We start from the raw sequence: 15023 nt of genomic DNA on the forward strand, positions 1-15023 counted from the left end.
TGGTAGTGCTTCCGATTGCGGTACACATGCTCACTCTGACTAGGTGCAATCAAAGCAACATGTGTGCAATCGATTGCACCCAGCACACATGGTATCCCTGCTATATTATAAAAGCCAGTCCTGACTTCCAGCCACTCTGTCGCCTCTGTAGGAAAATGAATATAATTCCTAGCGCGTCTATTGAGTGCATAGAGAAACTGGGTCAAGGCCCGCGAGAATGTAGATTGCGAGACCCCGCCCACTATGCCCACAGTTGTCTGGTATGACGCGGAAGCAAGATAATGTAATGAGCACAGCATTTTAACAAGCCCAGGGACTGCACGACCTCTGGCTGTGAAAAAATCTAAATCCCCCCTTATCTCCTCATAAAGAGCTAAGATTGCTGCTGAACTCAAACGATAGCGACTTACAATCTCCTCCTCACTCATCCCATCTAACAGGGTTCTCTCCCTGTACAGACGCGGACGAGGCACAAGTTGTCTCCTCTGTCTTCTCCTCTGATCTCCTGTCCCTCTACCTGTCCCTTGGCCTGTCCCTCTCCCTGTCCCTGTCGTATCCGCGTCACTGTCACTGTCCCTCGGTGTGTCCCTCCCTTGCCCTATATGATTGTCTTCATCATCAAGCATGTCATAGAAAAGAATGTTCCTCCGTCTCCTAAACATTCGCAACATTTTGAAATGAGTAGCTGTGAATGAGCAGGTAATGTGCGTCCTTTAAATAGGTATGTGATGATGTCAGGTGACATAGTAAAATGCAAGGTGTTACATTAACATAATAAAGTACTTCTGTGGCAAGCTGTGTGCACTTGTTGTTCTAAGTATTTGTTGTGTGTATTCTGCAGGGAATGATGATATTTGGCAATGATGTGACGTGAAGCTTTGTACAAAGATTGCTTGCAAATAAATAGTTGCATGTGCAATGCATGTAACACTTGTGAACGCAAGAGTCAGTCATGTAATGAGACAAAAAGGCTGAGATTGACGTGGGAAAAGTTTTGTGTAACATGTGTAATTATCCATGTTATTGTGACATGTTGGCAACAATGAATAGTCGTGTGCATATGCATGCATTTGTGTAAGGAGGATAGTTGGTATAGAATGAGTTTACAAGGTGTCCCAATGATGAATTACTGTACATGTGTGTATAAGTTAGGTTGAAGTGCTTGTAATGCAACGGTTACAATGTAAACATGCAATGTGATTGAGCGTCCAATAAGTGACGTCATGAAAATAGGGAGGACCCAAAAGTATATGTAAACATGAGAAGACAGATGTACATGAACGTTTAAAGATGCGTGTCACATTACAAGCATTGTGTAATGTAAAGGAAGATGAAAATACTGTGTATGAGTGACATGTGTGACATGTGTGACATCATGTAAATAATTGTCGCTGAGTTGAGTAAAATGTGTGATATGATGTGAGGTTCTCCTTTAAGAGTGTAGTATAGTATTTTCCCTTGCCACATCATCACATGATGAGTAATGTGACCCGCAAATGCTGCAAACATGTAAAAGTCGAATGTTATGCAAATAAGACACGTCAGCTGTGACACAATGCAGGGAATGCCCCCACACTGTAATGCAAATCCCCCTTGTATTGTGAGCAATGAAACGTAAACAGTACTATACTGTTATACGTCCCCGCTCCATTGACTTCCATTGATGTACAGAAGATGTTTTTTTTCTAAGTGCCGTTCCGGCAGCCTTAGCGATCGTTCTCCCGTCCAAACTGCCAACTTTAGTTGGCGGGAGAAATCGGCCATAACATCTCAATTTCGTAGTGCCGATCAGCCCCGATAAGCTGTTTTTTTTTGTTGAATCCAGCCGATTTAAAAAAGTGGCGATCAGTGTCGAAAACAGGCTTATCGGCAGGCGACTGGCCATAACCAAATTATCGGCTCCGAAACCTGGCGATATGAAGCACTTATCGGCGCTTACTGAATCTCAAACCCAATTTTGGCTATAACATGGCCATATTTCCCTTATCAACGCTTACTGCATGAGGCCCTTAATCCCTTGAGATTTCAAGAACCTTTTCTTTTTCTGATTACATACAAGTCCACTTGCATTGTTGTCATTCTTAGGAGACGGCTCTTGAAGGTTCTTGAGACAGTGCTTTTGTCTCCACTTTTGAAAATTGGGACAACTCTGGCAGTTTTCCAGATCTTAGTGATATGGCCCGCAGACAGGATAGAGTTGACTATGGAAGCAATTGGTTTGGAAATGGCTGGGGCACCAAGTCTTAGGAACTTAGATTGTAGTATTGTATGTCTTTATTTATATAGTGCCATTAATGTACATAGCGCTTCACAGTTGTAATACACAGGGTAATCAAATAAATAACAGATAATATAAATAACAGGTAATGGGAGTAAGTGCTTCAGACATAAAAGTAACATTAAGGAAGAGGAGTCCCTGCTCCGAGGAGCTTACAATCTAATTGTAGTGAGTCAGGTCCACATTGGTTGCTTAGTTTTAATTTGAGGAGCGCTTATGTAATCTCTTCGGATACTGGGCCAAAATTGTGGGTAGTGTTGGGAGAGGGTGGGGCTATAGGGGTACTCCCAGGATGAGATTCATGTTTGTGGTGGTTGTGATTTGGGTTGTGTTTCGCTAATAAGTTAGTAGCACACCCCACAAAGTAATCATTGAATGCATTTGCAATGTCAGTGGGGTTTGTCAGAGTAATATCCCCCTTAGTGATATTACTTGGTTGTTGATGGTTAGAAGGCTGGAATATATTGTTGAAAACCTTCCAGAAGCTGATATTGCTTATTCTGCAGCTTCAAGACCCCGAAACACAATTATTAAAAAATATTCGATTATTCTGGGATATTTGGCTAGTCTGCCTCACTGGTTCAAAGTGCCAAAATCCCAACATTCTCATGGACTTCTCTGCATTTATCTTGCTCTTGTGGTAAAATATAGTAAATCATACGATATCTCTGTAATTAAAACAGATACATAATTAAAGGAGAACAAAATGAAACATTTGGAGAGCAAAACAACTTTTGGAATGGGTAGAAACGAGCCTATATTTAGATACACTCGAAAGGCTTCTAACACTCGGTGGCTTCTAACACTCGGTGACTTCTAACACTCGGTGACTTCTAACACTCGGTGACTTCTAACACCCGGCTAACACCCAATGACTTCTAACACCCAATGACTTCTAAGGCCAGGTCCCCGCTGGCTACTGCAGCGCCCGCTGTGGTGGATGCTGCAGGGACAAGAGCCGCCCCTCAATGGGGCCGGCCCGCTGAGAGGGGGGGTTGCCACGCTGCGCGGTGAGTTCTTCCAGCCTGCAAGAAAATTGTGAGGGGAAGCGACGGAGCGCTAGGCCACGCCCCGGGCGTTTCAGCCAAAGAGGGCGAACCTGCCAGGTGACGTCATGGCCGCACCCCGTCACTTCCCCCCGACTTTCCCCCTGCAGACCGGGGAATTTGGCTGCATGCGCCACCAGCCTATCACTTAGTAACTTCTTAGGCTAGGTCCCCAGTGCAATACAGGGAAAAGGGAGACCAAAAAGCGCACCAGCACAAACGGAGCAGGAAGAACCCAAGACAAAAAAATGATTAAAAGGGCACTTTAATGTGGCAAAAGACCCATCCAATGCATTTCGAACGTCGCATTAAAGTGCCCTTTTAATCATTTTTTTGTCTTGGGTTCTTCCTGCTCCGTTTGTGCTGGTGCGCTTTTTGGTCTCCCTTTTCCCTGTATTGCATTGAGTAGCTGCACAGCCTGCCTGCCTGCCCTACCAGGATGTGAGTATTTGCATATTTTTCAGGGGAACCTGCCAATGAGACTGATGGTGAGTGGGTTGCACCACACACCACCTGTCTTCAGGAGGATAGTACCCATTATATGACACAATAGGTACTATATCAATTGTTAGTACCCTGGTACAGTGGTCTGGCTTTTTATCATTTTGAGATATACCTGCATTTGAGCGCTTCAGCTATTTTCCATAGGTCCCCAGTGCAGCCTGCGGCACATGCGGCCGAGCGCACGTCTCTCACCAGCCCCTTACCTGCTCCCTGGCAGTCCCCAGTCCCTCCTCGCTTCCAAGCTCACTGTGCACTGTGACACGTCAGCCAGCAGGGGCTTCAACCAGTTTGTGATCCCGAGCGGCGACGTGTCACGTGGTGTGGCAGGGAGCCAATCAGAGAGGTGGGGGAGCAAGGGGAGGGGGGGGGAGAAGTCTGCTGAGCTCCGTGTGTGTGTGTTTTTTAGTTTCGCCGGCGTCATGGTCGCGCCAACACCCACGCAGCCGTTTGCCGCCTGCAGATTGCAGTATAGCGCTCTGCACGCGCTGCCAGGTCGCAAGGCGGGCATGCAGGAACGTGCAGTGGGCCCTTAGGGTGAGTCCCCAGTCTTCACTGTGGCACGCGCGCCCGGCGGGGGGGCAGCGTGTGCACAGCGCTACACCGAGATCGGCGGTCTGGGGAGAGGGAAGGTTTGCGACGGGAGGGGGCGTGGCTGTGGGTTTGCGGGAGCGTGGCCATGACGTCCCGCGGCTGGTTCGCCCTCCTTGGCTGAACCGCCGGCGGGGGCGTGGCCATGCCTCCGTCGCAAATGCTAATCTCAAATTCCCCTGCCTGCCTGAAAACGTGTCGCGCACCGCTGGGGAAAGGTGCGCGACAAGGTAGGAACTGGGACCGGCCTGACTGGGGGGGCGGGGCTTGCTTGCACAGTGCACGCCGAGGCGTGCGCTGTAGTAGTTACTGGGACCGCTGCCTTTGCCTAACACCCGGTGACTTCTAACACTGACTTCTAACACTCACTGACTTCTAACACTCGGTGACTTCTAACACTCGGTGACTTCTAACACTCGGTGACTTCTAACACTCGGTGACTTCTAACACTCGGTGACTTCTAACACCCGGTGACTTCTAACACCCAGTGACTTCTAACACCCGGTGACTTCTAACACCCGGTGACTTCTAACACCCGGTGACTTCTAACACTCACTGACTTCTAACACCCGGTGACTTCTAACACTCACTGACTTCTAACACTCGCTGGCTTCTAACACCCGGTGACTTCTAACACTCACTGACTTCTAACACCCGGTGACTTCTAACACTCACTGACTTCTAACACTCACTGACTTCTAACACCCGGTGACTTCTAACACTCACTGACTTCTAACACCCGGTGACTTCTAACACTCACTGACTTCTAACACCCGGTGACTTCTAACACTCACTGACTTCTAACACCCGGTGACTTCTAACACTCACTGACTTCTAACACTCGCTGGCTTCTAACACTCGCTGGCTTCTAACACCCGGTGACTTCTAACACTCACTGACTTCTAACACCCGGTGACTTCTAACACTCACTGACTTCTAACACTCGCTGGCTTCTAACACTCGCTGGCTTCTAACACCCGGTGACTTCTAACACTCACTGACTTCTAACACTCACTGACTTCTAACACCCGGTGACTTCTAACACTCACTGACTTCTAACACTCACTGACTTCTAACACTGACTTCTAACACCCGGTGACTTCTAACACTGACTTCTAACACCCGGTGACTTCTAACACTCACTGACTTCTAACACTGACTTCTAACACCCGGTGACTTCTAACACTCACTGACTTCTAACACTCACTGACTTCTAACACCCGGTGACTTCTAACACTCACTGACTTCTAACACCCGGTGACTTCTAACACTCACTGACTTCTAACACTCACTGACTTCTAACACCCGGTGACTTCTAACACCTGGTGACTTCTAACACTCACTGACTTCTAACACCCGGTGACTTCTAACACTCACTGACTTCTAACACCCGGTGACTTCTAACACCCGGTGACTTCTAACACTCACTGACTTCTAACACCCGGTGACTTCTAACACTCACTGACTTCTAACACCCGGTGACTTCTAACACTCACTGACTTCTAACACTGACTTCTAACACCCGGTGACTTCTAACACTCACTGACTTCTAACACTGACTTCTAACACCCGGTGACTTCTAACACTCACTGACTTCTAACACTGACTTCTAACACTCGCTGACTTCTAACACTCGCTGGCTTCTAACACTCGCTGGCTACTAACACTTGCTGGCTTCTAACACTCACTGACTTCTAACACCCGGTGACTTCTAACACTCACTGACTTCTAACACCCGGTGACTTCTAACACTCACTGACTTCTAACACCCGGTGACTTCTAACACTCACTGACTTCTAACACTGACTTCTAACACCCGGTGACTTCTAACACTCACTGACTTCTAACACTGACTTCTAACACCCGGTGACTTCTAACACTCACTGACTTCTAACACTGACTTCTAACACTCGCTGACTTCTAACACTCGCTGGCTTCTAACACTCGCTGGCTACTAACACTTGCTGGCTTCTAACACTCACTGACTTATAACACTCACTGACTTCTAACACTCACTGACTTCTAACACTCACTGACTTCTAACACTCACTGACTTCTAACACTGACTTCTAACACTCGCTGACTTCTAACACTCGCTGACTTCTAACACTCACTGACTTCTAACACTGACTTCTAACACTCGCTGGCTTCTAACACCCGGTGACTTCTAACACCCGCTGGCTTCTAACACCCGGTGACTTCTAACACCCGCTGGCTTCTAACACTCGCTGGCTTCTAACACTCGCTGACTTCTAACACTCGCTGACTTCTAACACTCACTGACTTCTAACACTCACTGACTTCTAACACTGACTTCTAACACTCACTGACTTCTAACACTCGCTGGCTTCTAACACCCGCTGGCTTCTAACACCCGGTGACTTCTAACACCCGCTGGCTTCTAACACCCGGTGACTTCTAACACCCGCTGGCTTCTAACACCCGGTGACTTCTAACACCCGCTGGCTTCAAACACTCGCTGACTTCTAACACTCGCTGACTTCTAACACTCACTGACTTCTAACACTGACTTCTAACACTCGCTGGCTTCTAACACCCGCTGGCTTCTAACACCCGGTGACTTCTAACACCCGCTGGCTTCTAACACCCGGTGACTTCTAACACCCGCTGGCTTCTAACACTGACTTCTAACACTCGCTGGCTTCTAACACTCGCTGGCTACTAACACTCACTGACTTCTAACACTGACTTCTAACACTCGCTGACTTCTAACACTCGCTGGCTTCTAACACCCGGTGACTTCTAACACCCGGTGGCTTCTAACACCCGGTGACTTCTAACACCCGCTGGCTTCTAACACCCGCTGGCTTCAAACACCCGCTGGCTTCAAACACTCGCTGGCTTCAAACACCCGCTGGCTTCAAACACCCGCTGGCTTCTAACACCCGCTGGCTTCTAACACCCGCTGGCTTCTAACACCCGCTGGCTTCTAACACCCGCTGGCTTCTAACACCCGCTGGCTTCTAACACCCGCTGGCTTCTAACACCCGGTGACTTCTAACACCCGCTGGCTTCTAACACCCGCTGGCTTCTAACACCCGGTGACTTCTAACACCCGCTGGCTTCTAACACCCGGTGACTTCTAACACCCGCTGGCTTCTAACACCCGCTGGCTTCTAACACTCGCTGACTTCACACCTAGAAGCTTTTGCCCACATGAGAAATGGCCGCCGAGTTATCTATTTAGAGTGAAGTCGGTCGGATTTACAATTACATCCTTTAAAAAGCCCCATTGATGATAGCCCGTCCCATTACTGTGATTGGTTACAAAAATCCAATCCCTGCTGTTAATTCGTTGTTCTTGCTGTCATTCATTACCAATGGCAGTCAATGTGGCCCCGCCTCCTTACGCAATTGCTGTCATCAATCTCAGTATAATTGGGAGGACCTCCTAATTCCGCCCCGCTTTTGTGACGTCTTCCATAGTCATGATCCGATTGGTTGCTACTGTAAACTTCATCTTTGCCCTGCAGCTGCGCGCGGCACTCGCGCACGGCACAGTCTGAACCGCGCGAGGGGAGGAGGGCGGTCCGAGAAAAGCAGTAGTGACGTTTGATTGGTCCGCACGTACATCATTCAGGATTCCCGAAACGACTATTGGATGAGGGGCGGGGGTGTGTGTAATCTTCGCTTCCGTTTCCTGTCCAAGGGGGTCTCTCTGCAAACAACAATACAGAGAGCGTAGCAGACTGAGAAATGGAACCGTTCAACCCCCTCCCTTCATATTACACATAGCGGGTCACAGTGCTTTATGTATTATATATATGTACATGCACGCACACACGTATACATACACACAACGTGTACGTTTAGCTGAACGTTGTGTGGCACTTGCATAGAAGGAACTGACATCAATAAGGAGAGAGAGTGAAGAAGATACTAGATATAAATATATATATATATACATATACATATATATATATATACACACACACACACACACACACACACACACACACATGTATATTATGTCTCTATGACTGGGGGACAGGGGCCTACAATGGATGTTTGCAGCACCAGAGAGTGACCCAAATACTTGCTGAATAAGGAGGGTCACAAGGCAGCAGATCCTGCCCCAGGTTCCTGTGCTGGCTCATAACACTGATATCCTTTGTGTGATCCAGGGCCCAGGAGGTGAGGAGCGGCCAGGAGGTAGTGTATTGTATGTCTTTATATAGCGCCATTAATGTACATAGCGCTTCACAGTAGTAATACGCGGCAATCATATAAATAACAGGTCATGGGAATAAGTGATTCAGACATAAAAGTAACATTTAGGAAGAGGAGTCCCTGCCCCGAGGAGCTTACAATCTAATTGGTGGGGAGAACGTACAGAGACCGTAGTAGGGCGATCTGGTAAGTGCGTCTGCAGGGGGCCAAGCTTCATGTATCATGTGTATAGTATTAGCCACGCTGCTACTCATATGCTCTTTAAGCAAGTATGTCTTAAGGTGGGTCTTAAAGGTGGATAGAGAGGGTGCTGAAGGGAAGGGCATTATAGAGGTGAGGGGCAGTCAGTGATAAAGGTTTAAGGTGGGAGGGGCTTTAGATACAAAGGGGGTAGAGAGAAGACATCCTTGAGAAGAACGCAAGTCAGGATGGTGCATAGCGGTGAATTAGGCGAGGAGCGACCAGGAGGTGAGGGGCTGCTTTGTCTTGTTGCTGGAATCGGTTGCTGTCTCTTTTGTCTGAACAATTGATGTCCTGTTTCTGTACCCAGGTTTGTCTTTTTAACTTATGCAAGCTCATGTTTTGGGTGGCCCTGGTTGAGTGGTCCATGCTTCATTTTCAGGGGTCCATGCCTGGTCATGCCTAATTATTGGTTTACCAGGTCAGTGCCTCCTTTATGTTAGCTCATTAATAGAGTGCTCAGTGACTTATTGGTGGCCCCGGTAAAGGGTCAGTGCATTTTTACTGGTGTGTGGAATAAGTGCCTCTTTTTCTTGTTTGCCTTCTCAGCGTAGGGTCAGTGTCTTGTTGTTTGGGGTTAGTGCCTTGTCAATTGGTGGCCTTAATATTTTAGGGTCAGTTAGTGGTCTCAACTTTGCTTACAATGCTGTGCCCACATCTGAGCTTTTTGTGTTAGCCCAAGGTTGTGGTTTGTGCCTTTCTCTCACTGTCCTGTTGTGGTCTCCAAGGTCTTCAAATGTATACAAGTTTGAAAAAACTCTGTTTAAACTAAAAAGGACTTACAAACTTCACTTATGCAAAAAAAAAACTATTGCCATTGCTCCTGTTTTTTTCATTTGCTAATATTTAATTCACTCCACCTAGTACTCAAGCGTCCTTAATAAAACACACAGGTACCTATAATCCGCAGAGCACTAGCATATTTTTTTTAGTTGTTTTGTGTGCTACTGAGGCCCCTGTAGAGAGAGGAAGGGAGATCCCAGCTCAGCTTTAATAAACTAACTTACTAGAGAGGTGCCATCAGGGACAAAGCATGTACAGTGGTAATAGGAGAGAAAGGAGCCCTAGTTGATGCACCCTACTCTACTGAATCAAAATAAATAACTTTTATTAGAATAAACGTAAAACGCAAAAACATCTATTTAAAACCCAATATGAGCGCTCCCGGTAGCTTAACTTTGAAGGCTACCCTCTAATTCAAATGTTGTCTGGTGTAATCACCATACAGAGCCTAACAAAAAGAATATATCTTAGTTAATTAACTTTGGATGTTAATGTGTAGGCTTCTATCTAAAGGTTTGGACTTAAATGGATATGTTACCACGGTGTAATGCAAGAAATGCCTCTGATGTAACCATACATAGGACTATAAATGCTCCTTAATAACTCCTAAGTGTTACTTCAAGTATATACAGGCATACCCCGCATTAACGTACGCAATGGGTCCAGAGCATGTATGTAAAGCGAGAATGTACTTAAAGTGAAGCACTACCTTTTTCCACTTATTGATGCATGTACTGTACTGCAATAATCATATAAGTGCATAACTGATGTAAATAACACATTTGTAACAGGCTCTATAGTCTCCCCGCTTGCGCACAGGTAGGGAGCCGGTATTGCTGTTCAGGACTTGCTGACAGGCGCATGCGCTGGCTGCCGTTTGCCTATTGGGCGATATGTCCTTACTCGCGAGTGTACTTAAAGTGAGTGTCCTTAAACCAGGTTATGCCTGTATATCTGAAGTAGCAATGATCGACCTGAAAGGTTGTCAGAGTGTCGTGACAGTCAGGAAATCTAGCCTTGCTAAACTGAACGATCAAGTGACTATGATCTGGGGTGTGCATTCAGACCCAATATCAATGAATTATCTAGGCTTGGATAATTGATAATGTATATCTGTGGTGCCAATGGTTGGGTCTGGTTAAGATAGCCCCTGAAGTTGTGCAGAAAATTGCTTGCTATCTGCTAAGGTGCATATGTCTAGGTGGTAAACACATAGGGAGGCTATAAACTAGAAATGTATAGGTGCTCTGCAGTGTCATGAAGGGTATGCTGCTTTAGGCTATATTTTGTTTGTTGCTATCCCTCATTTACTGAAGCCATCAGTATATACCATACAAACAAACCGCAGATTACTATTCACTGCTATTGCCAGCATATCACTTCACTTAATGAAATCAACATTCAACCCAGTTGGATATGGCTTTTAATGATCAGAACCATACAAGGGTTAACAGAGATAATGCTCTGTGTACATGCCAGATAAGTCACAACATGCAGTCTCAGAATACCGCACTTGAAAAACACTGCTGTGTGTAACTATTACTGGGCTCCCTCTTTATGGAGACACTGAGTGCTTGGCATGTACAGAAGCTGGCTGGTGATTGCTGCAAATCATCTGACATTACCACAGAGCCCTCATTCTAGCTAGTGGGATTCACGTATGGCCCACATCTTCATCGAGTACTTAAACAGTACACTGTGCTAATCGGAGAAAGACCGAACAGCTGTATGTTGGTCTCGCTGCTGACGTCATCCCGACGCGCGTTTCGTTCCTGTGACACGGAACTACTTCGGGGGTGGGTGGTTCCCTGCAATAGCCAGCTTTTTATTACCCGCGGTTGTCATAGTGATACCACTTGCGTCATCGGGTGGGAGTTAACCCGCCGACCGGCGTGAGGCTCACAGCCAATCCGCATTCAGGTAAACATACTGGTATTTCGTTTTTTGTCAGAGATACCCCATACTTAAAAAATGGGTAAATACCCAATAATGGTTAAAAGGCTAATGACTTCACATAGTGCTGAAACTAATTGATACTAGATATGATGGCACATGTAGCAAACAAAGATTTAACCTTTGCTACGTATAGGTACTGCAGAGCCTAATCAAAAGTAGTTTATTGTTGGATTCAAGCTCAATGAATTAGTTATTCAAAAAGTAAAGTCGAAATGGCACCGACTGCTATATTTAAACTGAATTTATGTCAGTCATGATGTTCTTATGTACTGGGAGCTCAGTACCCTGGATGATAGAATGATTTATTGTAAGCACGTCATGAACACTCTATTACAGAAACGCAGAGTAGTTTAAATCCTCATTAAATCCATTTGGGGACTGTGTTCTCAACATGAAGATCCACCTCGCTTCCCTTCTTAATAAGGCATTGTCTAGATCCCCCCCCCCCCCCCACGGTGTCCCAGTGGGACATGCTCAATGCCTTGAAAGTGGACACTTGGCATCTCTGTGTTTTACGTTTATTCTAATAAAAGTTATTTATTTTGATTCAGTAGAGTAGTGTGCATCAACTAGGGTTCCTTTCTCTTCTATTACTACTGAGGCCCCACTGAGTAGCAAACTAAACTCAGCTTATTCATGGTAATAACCATAGAGCACAGTGGGGGTTTGTTTTTTCTGTTTGGGTCTATGAGGCAGTTAGAATAAAGAGTTTTGTTTAATGGACAGCCCCCAATAATGTTTAAGAATCTAAATAATCTAACTAGGAATGTAGTTATTTGGAAAGGAAGCGTCCATTTTGATGCTGCATTAGTAAATATTGCATTTTAAAAGTGTCTTCAGTTTTGTAGTTTCAGTTTTAAGTTGTAGAAGCCATATTTGTCCTGGATAAGTTTTAGACACGTAACTTATGGTACCTTTTAAGGGGACCAACACGAGTATTCAAGATAGATGACATGATGGTTCACAGAAATATCTTTGTCTTCCTTTTGAAGTTTCCAATGAAATAAGTTCATATACTGTTAATGATTTCACCCTGACCATTTCTGGTGGGGAAATATGTAGTTTGCTTGTGATGAGCAAGTTGAATATGGTTTTTAACAGACTATTGTCATGGAAGTCCAGTCTATGCTGAGTTGACATCAAAAGTAACTATAATTTGTAATAGGACACTTTGCTCAAATCTGCAGTGCACTCTATGCTACTTTAACACTTAGCTACTGAAACCCCAGTTTGATTCCTTTCTTCCATTTGAAAGTGCTGAACTGCTTTTTGATGCTGGTGTATTCATACTTAGAGATGGGCAAAAATCTCAAATCCGATATGCCCATGGAAATCCGGAGGCAGATTGGGCACTAAAATATTTGAGCGGAGACTCACCATCAGATTTGTTTCGCTCTGCTTTTGTGAAATCCGTTATCAAATGTTATACTAAATCCACCTGCGGACTTTGAAAAATATGTTTAGCTCAGACCCTGAAATACGGGGTTTGCTGGGGAGGGGTAGAGAGCTCAATCTATTTTAGTAGAGTCCTAAGCACCATGTATCTATCCCCTCAAGCATCCCTCCAAATAACACACGGACAGACTGTGCTCAAAAAGCAGTACAACTTAGGCCGCCGCGTCCATGCTGAGCGCGAGCGGGGCTCGATCAGACACATTGAGGTCTATGGGAACGTCCTCAGTGCGCATGTGCGTGACAGTGCGGCTGTTTTTTCGCGAGACAGTTTTTTTTTTACTTTCTCTTGCGATGGCCGGGTCACGTGAGCGGTTTGCCCAATGAGGGAGAACCAACTCCGTGACGTCATTGGCCATGCCTTCGACACGCCTCCCTGTTGTGAGGATCTGTAGTCCACAGATCGCTCGGCAGACAGGCGCATGCGAGGCCATATGCTCCGTCGTACACGCGCCTGCACCATGGACTCGGCCTTAGATATGCTAATAAAATATTAATATTAATGACCTTGAGGTTGGCATTGAGAGCATAGTCCATCTTTGCTGATGATACTAAATTGTGTAAGGTAGTAGAATCAGAGCAGGGTGTAATTTCTCTTCAGAAGGACTTGGAGAGACTGGAAACGTGGGCAGGTAAATGGCAGATGAGGTTTAATACAGATAAATGTAAGGTTATGCATTTGGGATGCAAGAATAAACAGGCGACTTACAAATTTAAATGGGGATAAATTTGGGGAATCATTGATGGAAAAGGATTTAGGAGTGCTTGTAGACAGGATGCTTAGCAATAGTGCCCAATGTCATGCAGTAGCTGCAAAGGCAAACAAGATCTTATCTTGCATTAAACAGGCAATGGATGGAAGGGAAGTAAACATAATTATGCCCATTTACAAAGCATTAGTAAGACCACACCTTGAATATGGAGTACAATTTTGGGCACCACTCCTTTGAAAAGATATTATGGAACTAGTTAATAAAGGGGATGGATAATCTAATTTAGGAGGAGAGGCTAGCTAAATCAGATTTATTTACATTAGTAAAGAAGAGTCTAAGATGGGATATGATAACTATATACAAATATATTCGGGGACAATACAAGGAGCTTTCAAATGAACTATTCATCCCAAGGGCAGTACAAAGGACTCGGGGCCATCCCTTAAGGTTGGAGGAAAGGAGATTTCACCAACAAAAGGAAAGGGTTCTTTACAGTAAGGGCAGTTAAAATGTGGAATTCATTACCCATGGAGACTGTGATGGCAGATACAATAGACTTGTTCAAAAAAGGTTGAATAGCTTTTTAGAAAGGGAAAGGTATATACCAAAGAAGTAAACATGGGAAGGATGTTGATCCAGGGATTAAGCCGGCTGACAATTCTTGGAGTCAGGAAGGAATTTATTTTTCCCCTTATGAGATATAATTGGATGATATGACACTGGGTTTTTTGTTTGCCTTCCTCTGGATCAATAAGTAAGTATAGATATAGGATAAAGTATCTGTTGTCTAAATTTAGTATAGGTTGAACTTGATGGACATACGTCTTTTTTCAACCTCATCTACTATGTAACTAAAAAATATACAAAGTATATTTAAATTGCTCACTTCCTAAAAGGATTTCCATAAGACCCATATTGATGATCCTAACGCACCTTGTGAGGAAGGGAGTATTGGTATAGGAACCCATAACCTCTGCTTTTCAGGACAGCAGCTCTAGCAGTGTGAGCTAAAGCAGCTGTGTAGTATCAATGTCACAGAATAGTTTTGAGCTCCTGGTCTCTCACTCATCCGCAACAGATATTTTGAAAATCAAAATCATTCTGCGGATTTTCAGTGGCTGAAACCCCCCCTGGAATCTGCCTTTTTGAGACTGATCCATTGAAAATGTTTCCCATCTCTACTCTTACTGCAATAGGCTTTAGGACTTGTGGTTGGGGGTCAGTTTCCATCTAAACCCTCTGCCTTCTTGACGTTGACTCTGCATGTTGGTG

At 45.2% G+C, this 15023-nt stretch overlaps 1 protein-coding gene across 5 annotated transcripts in view; it reads left to right on the forward strand.

The window, feature by feature from the left end:
• The first annotated feature begins 8059 nt into the window (after positions 1-8059).
• LOC142467257 (zinc finger protein 10-like) overlaps positions 8060-15023 on the forward strand; it is an 82255-nt gene continuing 75291 nt past the window's right edge. For 2 of the 5 annotated variants that reach the window (XM_075572718.1, XM_075572722.1), the window contains exon 1: positions 8060-8589. The gene's annotated coding sequence lies outside the window, so the exon portion shown is untranslated. The other 3 variants (XM_075572720.1, XM_075572717.1, XM_075572721.1) reach the window with 3 other exon arrangements.

Source organism: Ascaphus truei, chromosome 16 (assembly GCF_040206685.1).
Source record: "Ascaphus truei isolate aAscTru1 chromosome 16, aAscTru1.hap1, whole genome shotgun sequence".
NCBI classification, from domain to species: domain Eukaryota; kingdom Metazoa; phylum Chordata; class Amphibia; order Anura; family Ascaphidae; genus Ascaphus; species Ascaphus truei.